Here is a 9,629-nt window from a genome sequence, read left to right as displayed (position 1 = left end):
GGTCCGCGCCCCTAACCCCTGTGTTGTTCAAGCGTCGGCTGTATTTAGCGTTAACTTCCTGAATATTTCCCTACCACGTGCTGCGCTGGCCATTTGCATCTTAGAGTCTCTGGAGCACACAGACTTTCCCCAAGAGTTATTGTTCAAGTTTGCACACGGATGCTTTCCAGTTCTCCGAGCGACTCAATGTTTTCGAGTATTTTGGGTAACCCCACGCTGACGGCCGCGTTCACATTCCTACAACATGCCTCCAAGGGGGTGTCTGACCTCAGCAAGAGCCTGTTTCTGCAGAGTAAGCGATGTTCACGATGGCCGCCTCTCGTCTGGGAAAGAGAACACACAAGAAGCACACATCCGATTCCAAACGCCATGGGTTTAAGTGCGAATAACCCTGTTTTCTTAGCTCACCACTAAAGTCATCACACGCGATAATGAAAGTTGGGAAGTGTGGAAACCATGGAGATGAGCGATGACACGGGAGACGGGCGGACTGCCCAGACGCTGCCCGGCTCAGCGGAGTTGACAACCTCTGGGCTAAATCTGGATACGTGGAAACAGCACCTGCGAGCGAGCAGGGGCATGTTCCTTCTCTTGCTCCGTGGCTGTGAAACCACCACGGTGGCAAGAGGAGGAGAGAGAGCAGGGTGTCCCTGCTCATGTCACCTTGGCACCTGGCCTCTCTGGGCCTCAGTGTACTCATCTGCCAATTGAAAGGAGTCCCTGGTTTTTAAGCCTGAAAACACTCCGAACCCAGAAAAACCTCTTTGTTCATGGGAAATCTTTCCTTGGAGGACAAATCACTAAAAGGGACGGAAGCCACAGCCATTCGGGCTGCGGGGTGGCGGGCAGGCATCTCCCCCTCCACTGCCCATCCGTGTGACCCCGAGTGCTAGAAGAATCACCAGTCCCTAAGAAAGCAAATCCTGAAAACCCCCGATGATGTAAGGAGAGTTGGCTTCCCCGGATGCCCCAAACGGCACACTGCTCCAATTTCTGTCTCCAGGCAAACCGCCGAGGGGAGTGCCTCAGGCAGGGGTGTCTGAGGTGCTCACAGCTCCCGTCAGGTGCACTTCGGCTGGGCGTGGCATGGTTCTTCCTGTCTGTCATGTGGCATCAGTAGAGGTCACCCAGGGGTACATGGCTGGCCTGTTGGCTGGTCCGGAGGACCCCAAATCTCTTCCCTCATGGGTCTGTGCCTCGGCGGGGTGCTGGGGATCCGCCAGCACCATCACCTGCTGTGCACAGGCCCCTCCAGCACGGGGATCCTGGGGACCCGGACGTCTTACACGGGGGCTGCCTTTCTTGGGGCTCACACCCCAGGATGTCTCATTTGTACCCAAGATATTTTAATTTATGGAGGTGATACATGAGACCCCGAGAGGCCAATGCATTGAGAGAAGAATTTATTATGAACGTTTCTGGACAGGAGGGAGCAAGCCACGTCAGGGCCCGCCACACAGGGCCGCAGGGGGAGCACGGTGTTTGGTCAGGAGGCAGAAGCAGGGGTGAGGGAAGCACGCAGCCCTGGCACCTGCTGGGGTTTCCACAGACAAATGAAGCAGGGCAGCGAAAAGAGCATGGGAGGGGCTCTTGGAACGTTCCGGCTCTGGGCTATAGGACTGGCCCTCAGGTGGTGTTGGGAAGGGAGGGTATTGGCTTGGTGTGCGAGCATCAGGGAAAGAGGCGGTTGGGGGCGTAGACCGGAGTTGGCTGGTTTGCATTTGGACGGCATGCTGTCTGGGAATTGGCCGGCCCTGGGGAAGGTGGGGGGAGGGGCTGCCACTCCAGCCAGCAAGCTGTTTAAGATGTCCAAACACGGTAACATATGGACAGTAGAAAGCATGATTAATCCCCTGGAGAACCTGGATGAAGCCCACGTCCTCTCATGGCCCAGTTTGGAGCTGCACCGTGGGCGGCCGTCCCAAACCCACCGGATTCACGGCTAGTGACCAGCCATCCTGCCGGCCCAGGGCCGTTTGCTAGGAGGCCCCGGAGTGTTCCGGGCAAGGCAGGGGGAGAGGTAGACCTGGCTGTCCAGGGAGGAGCGACCAGTCCGCGCTGGAAGTTGGGGTGGGCCGGGATCTGTGGCCCTGCTGATGCCCAGGGCCTGAGCGCGGGGAGAGGCAGCCTCCCACGGTCTCGGGCAGGGGTCCTGCCCAGCTCCCAGCAGGGACGGAGAGGAAGGAGGCCAGCGCCTGCCCCTGGTGACACGGCCCCTGACGACAGCAGGCGGACGGCCGTGCAAACAAGCCCTCTGATTCCTGGGTGGTTATTGTCGCGTCGACGTTACACACGTGTGAATTCACAGAGCAAGCCTTCACGACACGTGCATTTAGAGCCGCCCCTGAGACGGCAGTGCAGACGACCTCACAACCACGCTCGGCAAGTTGCGCCGGTGGCCCCGTTGTCAGTCACCAGCCCAAACGAAGAACCTCAGGGTTTGGTTGAGGGGCTGTATTTGGAAAAGTTCCTCAATCAAAAACAAACAAACAAACTTTAAGCTACTGCCCCAGAAATGGGACTCTGTAGCCGCCAAACACGGGTTTGCCTTTCCGGGCCAGTTGGGGCAGGTGGTGAGCCTGGATCCCGGCCTCGCGGGAGGTGGACACGCGGGACGCGGGCAGGCGGCCGACAACTCCTCACCGAGGGCCCCTCTGCATTGCTGATGCCGAACTGCCTCAGACACAGAAGTCACACGTCCTTAGAGCACGAGCGTGAGACGGCCTCTCATCCAACGGGCAGCGGAAGGACACACATGGACAGCGTGAGTGTCCAGGGCCACCTGCAGGGGCGTCAGACCGGAGGGGAGGCAGATGAAAGGCATCTCCTGCCCTGACTCAGGTCCCTAAGTCGGTCGACAAACTTCAGCCGTCCCAGCAGGGACGGTACAGGCGAGCTCCGTGTCCTGGTTCCCGGCTCACGGCTCCTTAAACCTGAGGAATCTCTCAGCCACAAGAGTGTCTCTTGTTTGTTACCGAGTGACACGGGTGACAGAGGGGGCGGGGCTGGCTGGTCCCTACAGGTGACCACCCGGGACCTGCGGCTGGCGTCAGACCCTCCCCTCCTCGCGGGCCCCCCTCTCGCCCCACGGCCACCCAGCCCACGGCTCTCCCCCCGTAATGTGTACTCGGACCGCGTGGGGGTCTTGTCGAAGGGGACGTTTGGACCCGGCGGGCCAGGGCGGGCTCTGCGGTTCCATCACGTCCATCGTGTCCACCGTGTCGAGTGATAAGGCCGCGCCCCTCAGTCCCCAGATGTTTCTCATGTTGACAGCTTCCTCCTCCTGCCTCCTTCCCGGCCCCTGATTTACCGGGACACTCTGAGCCAGTGCCCTTGTCTCTACCCGAGGCCACACGATGCTGGGGGCAAAAACCACACGCTGGGATTTATCTCGTCAGGGAGAACGCACTTGGGCGTGTGGACTGATGACGGCGGCTGGGGCGCGGGTCTGGCTCACGGCAGCGCCAGCGGTGGGCTTGGGGGCCGCGGCATCGCGGAGCCGAGGTGGACGGGCTGCAAAGGGCGGTGGTTCGGGAGCGGGACAGGAGGGAGTCTGGCGACGTCAGATGGGCCCCCCAAACTGCGTCGGTCCCAGCTGCCGTGGGCCGGGCCGGCCATCGGAAGCTTCCCGAGGAAGCACGTGCGGGGTTGGTGGGGAGGAAGGCGGTGGGCGGTGGGCCACGGGCTGCAGGGGGCAGGGCTCTCCTGGCACCTGTGCAAACCTCCGCTTCCGTCCGTCCAGCAGGCTGGGAAGGGCACCTGGGGGGAGGGGATTTTCCACTGAGGACGCCGAAAGCGTCGATGTCGGGGGAGTCCACAGGGAGGTGGGGGCCCTGGGGCGGCAACAACGCGATTCCTAGAGGAGACGAGAGCGTCTGAGCAGATGGCAGCGGGCGGGAGGACGTGGCCGCGTGGCGGGAGGCCGTCCCGTAGACACAGCTTCGAGGTTGGGGACACAGTCCAGAAAAACCCGCTGCATCGTGGCGGTTTAGGGGACAGGAACCTGCCGCCTCCACCTGCCCTTTGGCAGAAGGATTGTTTTGAGCTGGAGGCAAATGAGACTCGCCAGACGCAGGAAGGAGCCTTCCCCGAGCTGCGCTTATCCGTGGAACAGCACCGGCTGCTGAGAACTGCCAGCCGGAGTCCCCTCGAGGGAGAGCTTTACGGCCAGGAGGTCGGTGAGCCGGCTCCAGGGTGGGGCTGGGCAGACGAGCGGTCCGTCGCTGCCCTGTGGACCTACCTGCCCATGGTTCATGGGCCTACCTCCCCACGGTTTGCCCTGGTCTTGTTCCTTCTGCAGAGACGCTCCCTGAGCCCCAGGTCGCCAGCGCCCCTCTAAGCCACCGGCCCCCCATTCCCGCCGTGCGTGCGGCTGCATGTGGTCATAGACTGCTTCTCTTGCCCATCTTTCCTCAGCCTGATTTACGGGACCCCGGTTAGCTAACCTAAGAGGGGAGAGGAAAAAAATCTTCCTTTCCTATGTTAGGACCTGGGAAGAGTGTTTCCTTCCCACCCGGACCACGGGGATTTATTTATTCATCCACAGACCAAAGGGGAGAATAGAGCCGGATGGTACTGGAAGGGACGGTGGCATCCAGGCACAGCAGGGGGCAGGGTCCACGTGGCGGGGTCACGTAGCAAGGAGATTCCCTACACATGCCCGTCGGGAGTCAAGGAACGTGGAGTCATGGAGGGAATGTAGCCTTTCAGGGCGGGTGGGGGGCACTGTGGGCACGAAGGACGGGGTCCGTGGGATGGACAGCCTTCCAGTCCGGCTGGGGCTGGATCGACCCGGGGTGGTCTCAGCTCCGGGCAGGTGCAGCTGGTACGTCTGCGGGACCCCCACGCGCACGCCCAGGCACTCTAGGCGTGAGAAGGACACCACTCCAGAAAGGCTGGTTTGGTGAAGGCCGCCGGAGCAGGGCAGGAAGGTCTGTCCTCACGGTGACACCTGGATGGAGCCCACAAGACCTCGTCCGCTCGCTCCAGTGCTGGAAACCAGATGAAATGAAATGCAGAGCCCGCTTCCAGGGCGAGGACACTGGGGACCCCTGGTTCATTCATTTATTTTTCTTTATCATTTCTGCGAGGCTTTGCAAATGAAAGGATCACATTTCAAAACACGATTCAAAGGAAAATTATCTGCAGCCAACAAGGTAAAACGATGAAATTCCGAGCAGCGTTCTCCAAGAAGCGATGTAATGGGCAGTCGTCACCGACTGATGTGACATCTGGGATGTGGTGCACGGACGCCTTCGTGTGACAGTCCAGCAGGAGGCTGTGTCTCTGTCCTCTCTCCTGGGCCCCAGGGAGCCCGCACCTGCCGTGGGAGTGGTGTGGGTGATGGGCTGGGTTAGAAAAGGTGATGTCACTAGTGGGACTCCCGCCTCGTCCGGGGGACTGGCCCCACTGGAGCAGCCGTCCCAGAAGCGGAGATGCCCGTCCCGGACGAGTCTGCCCACGCCGCAGCTCTGTGGGCTGTTAGATCCCTTGTGGGCAGCTGGAGCCTGGCGCCTCGCCCAGGAAAAAGCCGGCTGAGGCGGGCACAGAGGAGCCGTCCACACAGCAAAGGGGGAGCCCGAGTAGACCAACTGCTGAGGAAGGGTGTGCTCTGCAGAGCCTGAACGGTTAAAATGTGGACGTCCTGGGCACCTGGGTGGCTCAATCAGTTAAGCCTCTGACTTCAGCTCAGGTCATGATCTCACAGTTCGTGGGTTCGAGCCCCACGTCGGGCTCTGTGCTGACAGCTTGGAGCCTGGAGCCTGCTTGGGATTCTGTGTCTCCCTCTCTCTCGGCCCTCCCCCGCTTGTATTCTCTCTCTCTCTCTCTCTCTCTCTCTCTCTCTCTCTCTCAAATAAACATTAAAACACTTAAAATGTGGATGACCCGTGTATGTTTGTGAAATGTGTGGACACAGCCCTCAGGGAATTCGGCCGCTCATCACCACAATGCTTTTGCTTCGTTTTCGCTTACTCTTACCTCTCTCCACAAAACAAACTTGCTTCGAGCCCAAAGCCCCTGACACACAGTCCTTCAAGGAGCTGGTTTCTCTGTAGCGTAATAGCGATACTCTTTTATGTATTAACGATACTCTTTCTTGGTTCTTGACTGTTGCTGTTGTAAAGGTTTCTTTTTTTTTTTTAATGTTTGCTTATTTACGTTGAGACAGAGAGAGAGGGTGGGCACACAGCCGAGGAGGCACAGAGAGAGAGAGAGGGAGACAAAGAGAATCCCAAGTCAGGCTCCTTGGAGAATCCAACTTGGAGTCTGACGTGGGTCTGGAACCCACGAGCCGTGAGATCATGACCTGAGCCAACATCAAGAGTCAGACACATCGGATGCTCAACCGGCTGAGCCACCCAGGCGCCCCTACTGTTTTAAGGGTTTCTATTCACCGTCTCAGATATTCATAATGGAGAGCCCCACTCAGAACGTGTAGATGTGCACAGATTATTATTGTACAATACTGTGATGGTGCGAATCCACTCTGGTCAGGAAAACCTAAAACTCTACGGTCCTGGGTGGAGCGTGTGAACTTTGTAAATGGTTTTATTCTACGAATGTAAAGTCTAAGAAAACGTGTTGGACCTGAGCAACACAGGACTGAGTAATACGTCACAGCTGCTGCTTTACTACTCATGTTCTGGGCGTTTCACTCACAAACTGATATTCTATTGATCACATAAGTGCACGAGAAAACAAACTAGAAACGTCCGTGAGTGGCAAAGGGCAAACCCGGGTGTTGTGGCCGGTTTTGTGGCACCTGTACATATAAACGTCTGCTGTGGCAATGCTCTCTGGGTGGACCCACCACAGAGTCTGATGGCAATTAATATTATGAGTGACATCGCTCTTGAAGGGGGCTGTGAAGCTGTCTCCGAACTAATTATGAAAGCACGTTGTGACCACGAAGCCTGGAAGGTCTGCCCATGGAGAATTTTCCAGAACTTGAGAGAAGGCAGGAAGGAGGCTGACATTTGCTAAGATTCCCCAATGTGAGGCGGTGCCCAGGGATTGTCTCCCCGGGGCGCCGTGGTGGGGGTTAATTAGCCCAGGTTCTCGGCATGTGGAAGCCTGGTTTCAATCCTCCGAACTCCCTGGTTTCTCCTCCCTAAAATTACACTTCTCTGTTTCCATCCATGCAGGACCTTCTTTCCATAATAAATGTGCCAGTGAGTCCCTAGGCTGGGGTCATTTTAGGGAGGAGGGGGGACACTCCAGTCTCATCCTCGACCCATCCCTTCCTCCCATGCACCCCCGAAGGAACTTGAAGATAGGGCAGTAACTTGGGGGACCAAAGATTGAAAATTTAAGCCACAGGCTCCCCAGAGAGCGGCCCCTTCCTCCCTCCAGACCCTCAGCTCATCCTCCTGCCCACTGGGCCCACTGGGCCCAGTCTGCACTCCTCGGTTTAAATTAAAATGCACCTTTGTCGGGCGCCTGGGGGTTCGTTCGGTTAAGCGTCCAGCTCTTGATTTCGGCTCAGGTTTCGGCTCAGGGTTTGTGAGTTCCAGCCCCGCATCAGGCTCTGCACTGGCACTGTGGAGGCTGCTTGGGACTCTCTCTGTCCCTCTCCTGCTCGTGCTCTCTCTCTCTCTCAATATAAATAAATAAAACGTAAAAAAGATTTTTAAAAATGCACATTTGTCGTATTCTCTTTATTACAAAAGTGATACATGCTCATATTCAAGTGCAGGAGAAAAGCAAACAAGCGGAAAGAACAAAACCAAGTGTGACCCTAGAAAAGCCTGGTTGTCCTAATGCTCTGGGGCGGGTGCGCGGCCCGGGCGGCTCAGCCTCCGTCTCTCCCTCCCTCTCCCTGCTCTGTCTCTCTCTCCAGGCGCGAGTACCATACCTAATTGCTTTGTGTAAATGCAACAGCTGTGATGAGTTTCTTTCTTATTCCCGACAGCACACCTGGGACCGACTGACGGTGGGGCCACACCTGAGGAGGTCAGGACCGGATGGCATCTCCTGGCCCCTCCGCTGACATAATCGAGGTCTCCGGGAGGACGGGCAGGCCTCCCAGGCCGGCCGGGAATGAGCTGAGAGAGCAGGAGGCGGGCTGGGGGTGCCGTCGTGGCCGGCACGGCCCGAGGTGGGGGCTCCCCGCGGGCAGGGGCCCGGGCCCCGAACGTCCTGCCGGCACCAAAGGCGGCAGCTCGGGGTTTCTGGTCAGCGCGCGCAGGTGGGAGCCGTGCGGAAGGGGCGTGGGGGCCGCAGGCGGTCGTCGTCACGCGTCGGAACGTGCACACGCCCACCCCTGGGCCCTGGGGGAGACCAGCGCGAACCAGCCGCGCTGCAGGGATGGGACCTCCGGGACGGCAGAGCCAGGAGGGGAGGCGAGAGGTGAGTCCCGTGGGGAGGAGGTTTCACAACGGGAAGGGGAGCACGCCGAAGTGGTCGTGGGGAGGCCGAGGGCGGCCGCGAGAGGCGTGATCTCACTGGGGTGGCTGAGCCCAAGTGAGGAGGCTGTGGGTTCACGAAGAACGGGGAAGACGCAGGTGTAGACAGGTGCTGAGTGAGGCACGTGGGAAATGGTGCAGGGCCGGGGAGAGCGTTGGGAATGGCGGGGGTGCCGGGGCTGGGAGAGCATTGTAAATGGTGGGGGCCTGGGGAGAGCGTTGGGAATGGTGGGGGGCCTGGGGTGCAGAGGAGAGCTTTGGGGGTCATGGGGGGCCTGGGGGGCCGGGGAGAGTGTTGTGAATGGTGGGGGGGGGGGGAGGGCCAGGAGAGCATTGTAAATGGTAGGGGCCTGGGGGCCTGGGGAGAGCGTTGGGAATGGTGGGGGGCCTGGGGTTCAGGGGAGAGCGTTGGGTGTGGTGGGAGGTCTAGGGGCGCCAGGGAGAGTTGTGAATGGTGGGGGTGCCGGGGCCGGGAGAGCGTTGTAAATGGTGGGGGCCTGGGGAGAACGTCGGGAATGGTGGGAGATCTGGGGGGCCGGGGAGAGGGTTGCAGGGCATCGGTAGAGGCCAGGCAGGCTGGGACCCTGCCTTCCTGGTGCGCGAGGCAGCCGGCCAGCCATGTGAGCCGAGGGCAGGGAGCCTGGGGACCAGGGGGAGGACTGAGTTTGCTCCTCCGAGCGGCTGCGCTGTGCCCACCCCCACCTCGCCCCAGGGAGGCAGCAGGAGGCCCGCCAAGCCCGGGACCTCCCTACCAGGTTAGTCGGCCTGGCCAGAAGCAGTAGCCCCGTGAGCCTTGGGGAGGTGTTTGCTACCACACCCAAACTTGGCAAGTGAAGGTCTCTTACAGGCTCCTTACGGTGTGAACTCTGAAGCTAGATCGACTCACTTTACATTAAAATCCACTGCCAGGGGCGCCTGGGTGACTCAGTCAGTTAAGCGGGGACTTCGGCTCAGGTCATGATCTCGCCATTCATGAGTTCGAGCCCCGTGTCGGGCTCTGTGCTGACAGGTCAGAGGCTGGAGCCTGCTTCAGATTCGTGTCTCCCTCTCTCTCTGCCCCTCCCCAGCTCCCACTCTGTCCCTCTCTCTCTCAAAAATAAATAAAGATTTAAAAAATTAAAAAAACCCACTGCCATATCTTGCACTTTGGATTTTTTTTAAATCCATGCATCATTTTATTGTATTATTGTTTTTGAGTTTATTTTTATTTATTTTCATATTTGA

General features: G+C 58.8%; 1 long non-coding RNA gene across 1 annotated transcript; it reads right to left on the bottom strand.

Annotated features, from left to right (window-relative positions):
• Positions 1-5,055: 5,055 nt before the first annotated feature.
• On the bottom strand, positions 5,056-8,180 carry LOC147574656 (uncharacterized). Its single transcript, XR_015243382.1, has 2 exons — positions 7,856-8,180; positions 5,056-5,320 (listed from the first exon to the last, which is right to left on the bottom strand). It is a non-coding gene; the product is annotated as an uncharacterized LOC147574656 (long non-coding RNA).
• Positions 8,181-9,629: the final 1,449 nt, after the last annotated feature.

This window comes from Puma concolor, chromosome D4 (assembly GCF_028749965.1).
Source record: "Puma concolor isolate L17-30 chromosome D4, mPumCon1.1.hap2, whole genome shotgun sequence".
Classification (NCBI taxonomy): Eukaryota; Metazoa; Chordata; class Mammalia; order Carnivora; family Felidae; genus Puma; species Puma concolor.
This window is presented reverse-complemented; position numbering and strand designations above follow the sequence as displayed.